Below are 13,439 nucleotides of genomic sequence, written 5' to 3'. Positions count from 1 at the left end.
TAATGCTGCTCACTTTCAAGTTCCTCTTGGATCCGTTGACATTTTTTGACATATATATATATATATATATATATATATATATATATATATATATATATATATATATATACATATAAAGAAAAAAAGCTGAAAAAAAACCCTTGTAAGACTGTCAATTCTAAAGTTGTTGTTTGGAATAACTGCATTTCTCTAATTAAACTTTGGATTAAAGAAATAATAACTTTTATTAAATGTCTAGTCATCAAAAAGGGCGCAAACAAAATCTTTAATGTGCATAACAGATTATAAAATATATTCAAGATTATGAGCCCCTCTGACATTCAAATCCAAAAATGGAAATCCCCAAAATGTGTTAATTAATGTGAAAAACTCTTTATTTTCATGTGAAAGTGATGTTCATACTGTATATGTTATTACAGTATGTAATATAAGAAAAATATAAATAAATTGAAAAGTATAGTACAGAATAGTATATAGTACAGTACAACTGTGTATGCTGTGTTTAAAATTCCAATTTATCCTCCAACAACAGCATTTGCATTCAAGAAAATGGAAAAAAGTGGTGTTTAAGTGAGACGCTGCACCTATTAGAGCAAAGCCTACTTTTTACAGCAACAACTGGCCCAACATTGCATAATCCCACCTCCCTCCCTCTATGCTTGGACGTCCCCCCGAGTGCAGGGAGCCTGCCTGTACTGGTCTATTGATTGGGCACGGGACTGCAGCTCACCTGCTAATTGAAAGCCGATCGGGGCCCCGGGGCAGAGCTGTAAAACAGGCCCCTTGTGGCATTAAAGGCTGAAGGCTGACGGGCGACTGTAAATCCAGAGCTCCTAATAGTGCTGCTGTTCATCCACGCTGTACGTGTGCTTTTCTATTTTATGTGCGCATATTAGCCGTACAGGTAAAGTATGTGGTGCCATGTATTTGCAATATATGTGTATGAGTTTTCCCTAATTAATTCCCTAAAGGACAATACTAAAGAAAGTAAACCTGGATAGCCATTATTGTCTAAATAGCTGGCAAAAAGTCTGTAGCAAGATAATTATGCCTTGCTTATAGTCAAGCATGGTGGTGTAGTGTCACGGTCTGAGGAGAACAAGGTGTCTAACATCCACCAGCTCCACCATTGATGTCGTAGTGGAGGAGTGGAACAGGAGTCCACTTACATGTGCAGCTCTGGTCAATTCCATGCCCAAGAGGTAGTGCTAGTTAACAATGGTGCTCACACTAAGCAATTTGGGCATGTTCACTGTGAGGTGTTGCCAGCTGTTTAGACAATAATGGCTGTGTGTTGAGTTAATTGTCAGTGGGTAGTAAATCTATACAACTATACAAGAAACGGGCAAGTTTCTTCAGATTTTTAAATACCAATATATTTATTCCGAATGCATACAACACAAAGGAAATTTTATTTTTTTTGTCTTTCTCCTTACACGAGTAAAAGTACATTCTAGAGCTAGAATAGTATCTAAGACGATTTATGTCCAATTCCGCCACACAAACCATTTGTATTAGCACTCTCCTTTTAACTTAACTACGCCTCCATTAGCTCTTGTTGAAACACTTTGTCCCTCTCTGACACGAGTGATTGAGGAGGGAGAGGGGGTGCTCAAGGGGAGCGCTGGCTGTCCTGCAGGACAGCACGCGGAAACAGAGGTTAATTGGATTGTAATTAGCGCTGGGGTGATTAATTGATAGCATCTGTAAATTTGGATGTTTCCATTGTAGATGTGACAAATGAGAGCATGCTAGGCCTGCGGAGGACAGGCAGAGGCGGTGGGGGGGGGGGACAAGAAGACACGTCAGGAGTGGCAGGAAGTTGTAGAGATCTATTCCAGTTAATGTTATGGACTAAACTGTGTGCTCATGTGGTGATTAGCCGTTTTGTCAGCAAGCTTTGACTGCCATTCCTGCTGTTTATTTTTCACATAATGTTATCACCCTCTCCATGTGTGAGTATGCTATTTCTCACATGCAGCTATATGCTGAGATGTGACATACGGTGCGGGTGTAAAAGGTTGAGTGTGCAATGCCTTAGCCATAAGCGATGTGTGCGAGCTCACGCTGAGAACATTTGTAGGGCTCAACCATTTAACAAAACCTTCTACTTATGCAGCGTAATAAGGCAAAATGATGCTTTCAATGTCACGGAAAATGCAAGAGACAGTCAGGCAAATGAACACTGCTAATTTACATAGTCTAAGCTACGTAAACAGTCACAATAAATGTCTCCAATAGAAGTGTCCCCATGTAGCTGCCTATTTAGTAGTAGCATAAATAAGTCTAAGTGGTCCCACAATAGTGTATTGGAAGTGTGTTCAACATTTAGACTTGATGCTGGAATTTAGTATCAACAATTAAAAAGTACTTTGAGGAAGAGATGAGCTCCTTTACATACTATTTTGTATTGTATCCACTTTTTACATATGACACGTTCCTACAGAGATCTTTTCTACTCCACGTACAGCGGTGTGAAAAGTGTTTGCCCCCGTTTTAATTTCTTATTTTTGTGCATGTTTGTCACACTTAAATGTTTCACATCATCAAACACATTTAAATATTAGTCAATGACAACACAACTAAACACAAAATGCAGTTTTTTTAATGAAACTTTTTATTATTAAGTGAGAAAAAAATCCAAACCTACATGGCCCTGTGTGAAAAAGTGATTGCCCCCACTGTTTAAAAAAATGAGATTAAGTGACATCTATCAGTCTGGAAAAGGTTATAAAGCCATTTCTAAAGCTTTAGGACTCCAGCGAACCACAGTGAGAGCCATTATCCACAAATGGCGAAAACATGGAACATTGGTGAACCTTCCCAGGAGTGGCCGGCCAACCAAAATGACCACAAGAGTGCATCGACGACTCATCCAAGAGGTCACAAAAGACCCCACAACAACATCCAAAGAACTGCAGGCCTCACTTGCCTCAGTTAAGGTCAGTGTTGACATGCTGTGAGAAATGCAACCCTGAAGGAGAATGTCCGGCCATCTGGTCGTGACCTCAAGCTGAAACCAACTTGGTTCTGCAGCAGGACAATGATCCAAAACACACCAGCAAGTCCACCTCTGAATGGCTGAAGAACAACAAAATGAAGACTTTGGAGTGGCCTAGTCAAAGTCCTGACCTGAATCCTATTGAGATGCTGTGGCATGACCTTAAAAATGCACCTCATGCTGGAAAACCCTCCAATGTGGCTGAATTACAACAATTCTGCAAAGATGAGTTGGCCAGAATTCCTCCACATCGCTGTAAGTTATATCAATGCTTGATTGCAGTTGTTGCTGCTTAGGGTGGCCCAACCAGTTATGAGGTTTAGGGAGCAATCACTTTTTCACACAGGGCCAAGTAGGTTTGAATTTTTTTCTCCCTTAATAATAAAAAGCTTCATTTTAAAACTGCATTTTGTGTTCAGTTGTGTTGTCATGTTTAAATGTGTTTGATGATCTGAAACATTTAAGTGTGACAAACATGCAAACATGCTTAATGACGTCATAAAAACCCCAAAACTTCCAAAGCGACCTCTTCTCTTCCAAGAGAAGTGAGGCAAATAATAGATTTTTGTCATGTTTGGTGCTCATAAGCAGGCTCTAGGGACACATTACTGTTAGAACATCATTAAAAAGTCACTTTTGCATAATAGGGGACCTTTAAGAGTGGGATGAATGTTGACGCTTTGGTCCACACAAGGACAGAATTAAGCTAATCAAATGCGCCTCCAGTCAGGTCCTATCACACAGCTCCAGACTGGCGCCAATGAGCCCACGTCGCTAAATTTGCATTTCATCCCCCTCAGCTGGGAAGGTAGAAGGGTACCACTTTCACCCTGCCAATCTCCAAAACCAGGTCCTGGAAGAGGCAAAAAAGAAGGATGCGACCATTCCCGTGAATCCTCATGAACCTCTGGAGTTCTACTTCCTGGGCACTCTCTTGATAAATAACGTGAGAGAAAATAGGGAAGATGACAGCAGGGGAAATATTTGCTGTTGTGTTTGGAGCGCTTCTCGGAAGCAAAGAATGTGGGTTGGCATATTTGCGCAGCTGCCTCGCAAGAACGGAGTGTTTGAGTGCGTGCTCGCTAGAGTCTATTTGTTTGTCAAAGTCACTATGTCTGTGTTGTGTAAGATATTTGGGCCTCTGCTTGTGTATTAATCCCTTTCTCTCTATATACATAAATACAGTACATTTGTGTGTATGTGCCTGCATGCGGTGCGTGATGAGCTATATATCGAGGGAGAAGCAAATCCATCTGTCTTTCTTGGATACAGGCAGCAGAGGTTCTGCCGCTCGTTGCTTTTCTTACCGCCACTCGCTCACCACATGTTCACCAGCTTTCCATCTCCCATCTTTCAAAGAAGAGTCCTGAGAGAATGCGTTTGCATCCGTATGCAAATCAGGCATTACCTCAGCCAAGCACAATGGTATTCTTTTATCACAATTAGTTAGCACAAAAACTACTGCACAGATTTCAACATTTTATGATGGCGAAACAGATGACCCGAATTACTGACCCGTAGATAAGACAGAAATGTGTAAAAAAAAAAAAAAGAAAGAAGCTGCCCCTGTGTTCGTGACATGGGCTCGTCTCTTGGCTGACAGCGTCCGCTCATTGGCTAACGGGGAAATTTGTGTACTTAATGGTTTTTAATGTAAATAATGGTATTAAAGGAGACTTATTATACTAATTTTCGGGCCTTTGTATTGAGTTCTGGACTCCTATAGAGGAGCTACACACGATAATCCGCACAGAAAGCTTACTAGATCTTCCCGACTCTGCACCTTTTCCTGCCCCCGGCCCTCCTCTAGGTACGCCTCCCGCTGAGCCCAGTCCGCTGTGAGTGGTCACACTCCCAAGCGCTCCCGAGGACTACCGGACAGCTGCCAAATCTCTTTTGTCTTACTTACACAAAATAAACAAAGTTAGGACACTGATAAATTGTTCCTTAAAACTTGCTCTTCTGACTCTTCGACACGACCAAGTAACGTTGGAAAGGCATCGGACTTCAGCAACAGTTTGGCGGATAGTCCACCTTCGTATTGGCCCATTCTCACAAAACAGTCCTGTATGAAGTCCCGTTGACAGATCAGCATATTTTGCTCTCGCTGGCCGGGAAGCAGCAACTCCAACCACTTCTGCCTGACGCTTGCCTCTTTAGGCACACCCGAAAAAACATTTCCCGGGAGGCTAACACCGTGAACAGAGCGAAGCAGAGAGGGGGTGCTGGGCATGCGCATATAAGGACGTTTGGGTTGCATTGCCATGAAAGGAACTCAGTGTTAAAAACTCTGTAAAACACAGCATGCAGAGCCGTCCAACACTGTTTTCAGGTCTCACTTCCAAATGCGCAAACCTCATTATCTGACGCGTTGGCATCGGTCCCAAACGAGGACAAGCATAATAGGTCCCCTTTAGACATTTATTTTGGAGCCTGCGATACACAAAGATTATAGAGCCACATACTTACGGTCTTTAACGTTTTCTTCACTTCATTCTGAGTTCATTCTTAAATAAACAATGTCTGCAACCATCAGGCGTTCTCATAACAATGGGTAAATGTGTCAGTCTAGTCCTGTTGATACTTCAGAGTTTTCATCTTAACGCTTTCGTCTTATCGCTTGGACCACACACAACATGGACCACGCACCAGAAAAAATGCTGAAACGGAAATTATAATAAACATTTTGAAAATTTACTGACGCGTCTAGCTTCAATCTCATCACTCTGTCTTCCGCATCTTGAGCCCACCCTATTAGGAACCCAACCAGTTAAGAATTATCAACTCACTTGGCTCTGATCGGCTTAATGCAAATTGACACCTGGCGAAACGGATGCTCAAGAACACTTTGCTGACGCAGGTCTGGTTCAACAGAGGAAGAGAAAGAGGTGGGTGGAACGAATCCCGCTGTCAATATTGCCGATACAGTGGGCAGATACATCCCAATGTTGAAGTTGTGATAATATAGGTATCACATCGATACCAGCGACTCTAAATTGTCCATAGGTATGAATGTGAGTGTGAATGGTTGTTTGTCTATATGTGCCCTGCCATTGGCTGGCCATTGGCCATTGGCTGGCCATTGGCCATTGGCTGGCGACCAGCCCAGGGTGTACCCCGCCTGTCGACCGAAGTCAGCTGGGATAGGCTCCAGCATGCCCCCGCGACCCTAAAGAGGAGAAGCGGTATGGAAAATGGATGGATGGATCGATACCAGCATGATGAGCGCAATATTTTTCAGTGATCTGATGATTATTTCACAAATAAGTGTCATCACTTCATTCATTTTCAGTTGTATTTAATTCATCCTTTGTATGTATTGTATGTATTGATTTCTGCATGTAAAACTATAATTATTCTCAATAAAATGTGGTTTTCGTTTTCATACTGTATTTCTGGGTGTTTTGAACTGATTCATTGGACTGATTTGGAATGATTTAATGATGAAACCCGAGGTTCTACTGTACAATGAAATGTAAAGATGATAGAAAAAAGTCACTTAAGTAGAAAAAATGTGCCGTAATGAGCATCTAAGGTTTAAATCTGAATTTTATTGGAGGCTCAATTGGCGATTACAGCCTTCTGCTATGCATACAATAGCTGATAATGGACTCATATACTGTTTTTAGGACAGATGTTTGATGATAATGCCCACTTGATAGCTTAAGACTCCGTATATAAATAGATCTCCACAGAGGAAAAGGGGAAAGTTTTTTTGGGCTTTCTAGAAAAGAAGTGCTGGACTACGTGCAGAATAAATGCTAGGCATCATTACAATGCTAAGAGTGCAGTGTGTTTAGACAGCGCAGCGGAGCGTGTCTCATTTGATTACATGATGTTCCTCACAGTCCTCAGCAGGCCCACGGGCCTTCTTCCTCTGCCCTGTCGTTGACCCTCCTTTTCCCCCCAAACGACCCAGCAGCCACTTGGCTTGTACTCCCACTCGCGTCTTTTTACTCCTCCCGCTTAGCCCTCCACGCTCTTGTTTCATCATGCCTAATCCTGTGTCCTTGTTATCCCTGTCTCTCCCCCGCCCCACTCCACGCTCCACTGTGGAGGTCACCAATGATGCAGAGCCAGACAAGTCACCTGTGTTTAATTACATTAATAAAACAGCCCCCGAGGCAGAATGACCTTGCACCCCACTAACCACACCCACCTACCCTTTGCTGTTGTTCTGCTGGTTTTGTGCGAGCGAGGCTCCCGCTCTCATTGTGTCCCCAACCGGTGCCAGGTAAATGTGTGTACCTTTTCGCCATTGGTCTCTCAGGTCGATCTCGACACGCTCACTTTTTAGAGGTCATGTCAAAGCAGATGTCACGAGGACACTGAGCCAAAAATATAGGGTCATTCCCACGAAAAAAAACAAGATACAAATATGGTCCAAAAGTTGAACAGAATCCAAAACCCAACTGTAAACGCGACGGGACACGAAAAAAGGAAGAAGTTCGGCTTTAGCTTATCGCGGATCCCCACGAATGGATAAAATCCGGTCAAAAAAATGAGATGGGGCTATAGACAAATTCCAAAGAATTGGCGTAAAAACATATTGTCCAAATTATATGAGATAAAACACGATTGCTGTTGGTGGTCCAAAAGTTGGATGGAATCCAGAAGCCAAATGGAAATGAGACAGGAAAACATACAGAAGTTTGACTTTAGCTAAAACCAGCTAATCCGAGACCAGATACATGAGTGAGACGTGTCAAGAAGTGAATCTGATGTAAATCATGTGAGTTCAAAACATGACCGATGTTGGAAGAAACCAAAATACATACAAAATACCCCGTTCTGAATTAGCGACTAATGCACTGTCACACAGTGCCGAACAGGAAACGGTCGAGTACACAAAAGATGTGTCTGAAAATGTGTTGTCTCTTAAACATTTCCTTCCAGTCCTGCAGGTGGTGATAATGCACAATACAAACACTTTGACAACTGCCCAATGGGGTGTAATGATTCATCCATTTATATTCCTGTGATTCAACTACATCGATCCGTGTTTGGCAAGCTGCTTCCCCTTTAATGGTTGTGATGTTGTATTTTATTTTGATTACTGTTATTAATTGTGGCACGTTATTGTTCATTGTGCAGTATATTAGTGATTTTGTAGTAACGGTGTGACATGTTATTGATGCTTTGTGTGGGTATTGCGGGCTTGTGGGGGTGATGTGGGGGTGGGGTGGTAGCTAGGAGCCTGTGTATGCTGTTTGTGATTGTGTTGTTGTGCTGTACATTTTATGTTTTCTGTTGGACCCCCTTGAAAACGAGATGATTCATCTCAAGGGGCTATCCATCAACAAACTTGAACAAATCTTGTGAGAGTACAGCTCGGTGAGCATGTAAAAGCGTTAACACCACAAGATGTCTTGCCTTTTTTGGCAGTGAAGTAATCCCTTGTTTATCGCGGTTAATCAGTTTCAAGCCCAATTATGATAATCTAATATTTTCATAGTTGGAGCATAGAAAACCTGTTTACGACCTTCTGAATACAGGTTTTGAACATTATTAGAGCTTTCTAGACATGAAATAACACCCCTATAACCGCCATACTTATATTATAAGTAATAAGAGAAAATAAGACATAATATATGTAATACATATAAAACATTGGAGGAGCTCCTTGCTGTTGCTCCTATTTTACTTCCAGTTTCGGACAGTTCTTCCTGCAGTGGCTATCGTCTCATAAATGTAACATAATGGAACTTTACTGGTGACGAGTGACTAGTGACTAGAGTAGAACACTACATATCACAGCGTGTCTTTCAATGCGTTTTCTGAATGCCTTATGTTTGTATTTTAGTTCACTTGGACATTTTTATGCTTGAAAATGCTTAATTTTGAAATTCGAAGGGCGATGTGGCGAGCGACATATATAACGCCAAGCTAACTTAACATACAGCAAATGACACAATGTTTGAATCAACATTTTCACATAGCAGAGTGTTGTCTTTGTTTGTATTCTGGATTCTTGTTCAACTTTTTCGACCGTTTTTTCCTCAATATTTTGAGCTGTTTGACTGCCAAAATCATTCTTTTCTCAAGAGTTAGTGAGTGGTCTTCGTGCTTGGAGGAGGTGTTGACGGGGACATGCCCTTCCAGATGAGGAGAATAAACTAAACCAATCACTTTTCTTGAGTTTCATCCACGTGGACGTCTTTGACTTACGGGAAGACCGTGCCGCCACAGATTCAATTTGAGGGAGGAAAGTGAAATATTAATTTGGGGAGGGGGTTCTCGGCATTTGCTTTGGTTCACCCAGGTGCGGGGGTGCTCCTCGGCGACATAAAGCTGAAAATCGGAAGGACACAAAATGCCCCCTGGGCCGGAAGATAATGGTCCCATGCACATAAATTATGGCAGAAGCAGGATGGCATTTGACAAGCAGCAGTAACTTACTATTATTGCCTGCAACCCATGATGACAATTCGCGTGCTAGCCAACAGGTCGGAGCGATGTAATATGCATGGGATTCATGCAAATGCTTCCAACATGTGTCAGAAATATTACCGCCACTGGCTATAAACCTTGTATCTTGGAAAAGCAGCCTTATTTTCACACTGACAACCATGCATCATTATTGGAGTTTATGAATAGACTGGGAGCCCCCCCACACCTCTCCCAGGGGGAGTCACACAGCTGGCCCCTCCTATAAAGACCGACATAAAGTTCCCGCCCAGGTAGAAGCCGGGAAATTACAAGTTGGGCCTTACAAGGTTTTTCCGGAACAGCAGGGATCTAATCTCCTCGAGCCAGCGTCACCCTTTCCATGAATAGTACAACAGCGTCACAATAAAAAGTGGCATCATCTCCAGCAAGAACTTTACAGCTTAATGGAGACACATCACTTACATTCCCTCCACAATGGGGAGTGCTAACCTTGCAAGGAGAGTTGTGCTCTTTTGGCTATTTATGTGCGACTTTGTTTTTTTCCCCCCCTCTCAACTCAGTGTTGATGCTGAAGAGCCGTCATTGGAACGTGGCTGCCAATATATTACCGGCTAATGGCAACACCACGGGGGTGTGGTGGTGGTGGTGGGGGCACTCTGGCACCCTAATGGTGTTGATGGTTAATGTTTTAATTTAGGTCACAGGAGAAAAGTAGTAGGAGTAGTAGTTACATACTACGGGCAACAGGAGTTTCAACACTGTTTCCTGCACCTCGGCAACAGCATTCATCCAAAGACTGAGTGAGGGGATGGACAAACAGATGTCTACATCATGTTTGGATATGAATACACATATGTTTACAGTACATGTTTACAACAGGGATGTCCCGATCTGATCCTAATCCGCTGTATTTTGAAGATGGGATAATATGGGCATCCGCTCCGGATGCCCTGTAACGTTTGTAACACTCTAACACTAAAGCTGGTTGCCACTCGACTCCCGCCACCCGCAAGGAGAAAACACAACACCACCATGCAGACATGTCCGCGATGTACCGTGGTGCAGTTCGTTTCATGTTGGACGTTGGGTATTGTAGTTTTATTTTAAAAACATACAACACACAACGTTTGCACTGCTTGCATAGTTGCTTGTTTTACTATAACTCACAGGCTAGTGACTGTTATTAAATTGTTAACTGAATGGATGAACATTTATTTAAGTAGGTTATAGAAATACATCAAGATAGTGCATTCACATAATCAGCAGTCAGCAGTCAGATATGGTCCCAGAATGGGGCAACTGGGCCAAAGATAGGATGTACTATTCTGGAAGTGCATGTGCTATTTGGTGCAGGAAAAGGTGCTGATGAGAGTCCTAACCACGTCAGCTAAAACACAATTCTCATCACACACATATCACAGAAGAATGCGGGGAATAAGATATCTCGGCCTACCGTGGGGCCAATGGTCTGAGGAAGACAACTACAAAAGGCAGAGGGGACTATCGATCAAGGCTGACTCTCTCTCCTTCTGGTCAGGAAACCGCGGGAGGACATTAGGCGAGCCAGTTAGCCCGGATATCTGAAGAATGTGAAGTTATTCTGATTTATTTCCAATATATTCTGTAAACCTTGTCAGTTGGAGTGTGAGTCTTATTCCTTCCCATAATTGGAGATTAACAAACACGTAAGGGGAGGTCAAATTGATTTAACAGAGTGGTCCCTGAGACCTCCATTAAGTTGCGGAGAATTTCATCTCCAACAATATTTGGCTCCGTAGCTACAGCGGTAGTTCCCCCTCACTGTGCCCGGACTGCTGTGCCATGGTGCGGGCCGCTGAGTCGTAGCGGAATCTCATCGCAAACACTACTAAACATGTCGAAACGGCGGTGAAAAACCTTGGGAACGCCTCTGTTACAGAGCGTGAATGGAAGCTAGCGGGATTATCTTAGTTTAGCAGAGTGTCTAGTGCAGCTGTGTGTGTGTGTGTGCGTGTGTGTGTGTGTGCGTGTCTCAGGCTGGATGAGCATATTTTCACAGTGTTGTGTTTTACGGATGAATGTAAGAATGTAAGAACCATTTTACAATGCCCGCTGACGACGAGCAGGTTCTGAGTGAAAAAAGACGAGAGGCACGTTTATTCTTGCACCCAGTTCCTATCGATCGTCAATTCCCATTGTCAACACACACAACACACGTCCAACCTTCAAAATAAGAGCCCTCTTTGTCACATTTGTCTAATTGTGTAAACAAAATAATGGTGTCATAAAAATATCTTACAATAATGTGATTGGAATTACATCTGTGACGACATCTTCCTTCACCACAAGCACGGGCATTCCAGTTTGTTGAAGATTTAGTAGCAATACAGTATGTGCTGAGGCTGACGTCCTATTAGAAAAGTTAGCTAAGCTAAGCTACATCCATTTCTCAATTACAGGACAAAATGGTGTATTGCATCAATATATGTACGGACTTTTGCATTTCATTCCATTCACTAACCCAAATATCACACACTCTATGATGGTAAAATAAGTGCAAAAGGTAAAAAAAAAACAGAAAAAAAATTCAAAAAAATTAAAATGGAAAAAACGGAATTTGGAAAGATTTCATAGGGCCCTAAAATAGTTGGTTTAAAAAAGTGTCATATATTCTAAATCACACCCCAAGTTGATCTGTAACCATGTGAAATGATTAGTCCTACCCTAAAAGTATTTTGCACGCCAATTTCTTCCAATGTTTTCCAAAGCTCAAAAGATCATCTTATAATTTTATGTTTTTAAAATAATCTTATTTTCCATGATATATATAAACAATTTCCTTGAATCTAGTGGACGAGTCCTGGGTGAGTTTACCGTCTACAAGATTATCTGCAGTGCTTCAATTCATCTGTGTTGCATACCTGCTTTTAGTGTCGGCCCAAAAGCATTTATTATGGTTTTATGTATGCTCCTCTTTGCATTGCTCTCCTGTCTTTGTGCTGCCTCATTATTTGTCTGCAGGGTTTTCATTGGACTCCCCAACTAGCAATTAGCGCTCCTCTCCTCTGAAACAGTGGCACTCAATGCCCCTTCTCTTTATTGCACGGTTAAGTAGCCTTCAGACCCATGTGGCTATTAATAACATGGCTGCTATATCATACCATAAAAACGCACTGTGCACTATCTAGGTTAGCGCATTGTTTACTTTGCCTCAAAACATCATGATAAACAAATGTGCCTTTCTGCTCTTCCACTCTCCTCACCTCTCTTTTCCCCACTTTGGGCACAAAGAGATGCAGAGAGAGGCAAGTTAATTAGAAAGACGTCCACAGAGGGGAGAAGGGAAGGGGGGTTGTATCTGGTAATGGAAAAAAGCACCTCTGCATGGAAACAGATGGGCCAGAATTTATTAACTTGCAGGAACGCTTCAAGGAAGCCGCTGCGACCAGACGCCCGGGCTAGTCAGTGTCTGGGCCCGAGCGCTCGCAGGCTGCTGGGTGCAGGTTGAGGCTGTCTGGGGCCAAAAATAGAATGTAGATTTATCACTGGATTGTTGCAAATGACCCGTCAGTGCGGAACAATGAATGCAGTCTGGCTCTCTGGTTGAAAGGTTTTTACCTAATGCCTGCGAAAAAAAAACTTATGGAATCTTAATGAGTTCATAAGTCAGTTTTGCGTCAGCATCAGCTGCATTTGGGAGGTAAACTGTCATCTGTACAGCAAATTCCCATGAAGTGGTCAAGCGAGAGAAGAACCAGCTAACCTTGTCCTGAAAAACAATGCAGCCAAGTAGCTTCTAACCCTAACCCCAACTCATTGCTATTTGTTACCAGCTTAACTTCAAAGCACTCAATTGGTTTACTCAAAACTTTCTGGAGAGGATGTGGCATGGGCCACAAAATCTTGGAAAAATGCCTATTGTCACTTTTTACTGGTATGTCCTGATGTTATTCCATCTATTACGCAATGTTACCCACGTACGTATTAACATCCGGTTTAGTAATGGTCATGGTTTGTTTCCAACATGCTTAACAAGTTACACTGAGGAACGGTATGGGTCAAATTCAGG

The sequence above is a fragment of the Dunckerocampus dactyliophorus genome, chromosome 3 (assembly GCF_027744805.1).
Source record: "Dunckerocampus dactyliophorus isolate RoL2022-P2 chromosome 3, RoL_Ddac_1.1, whole genome shotgun sequence".
Classification (NCBI taxonomy): domain Eukaryota; kingdom Metazoa; phylum Chordata; class Actinopteri; order Syngnathiformes; family Syngnathidae; genus Dunckerocampus; species Dunckerocampus dactyliophorus.
The sequence above is the reverse complement of the archived record's forward strand: the minus strand, read 5'-3'. Positions refer to the sequence as shown.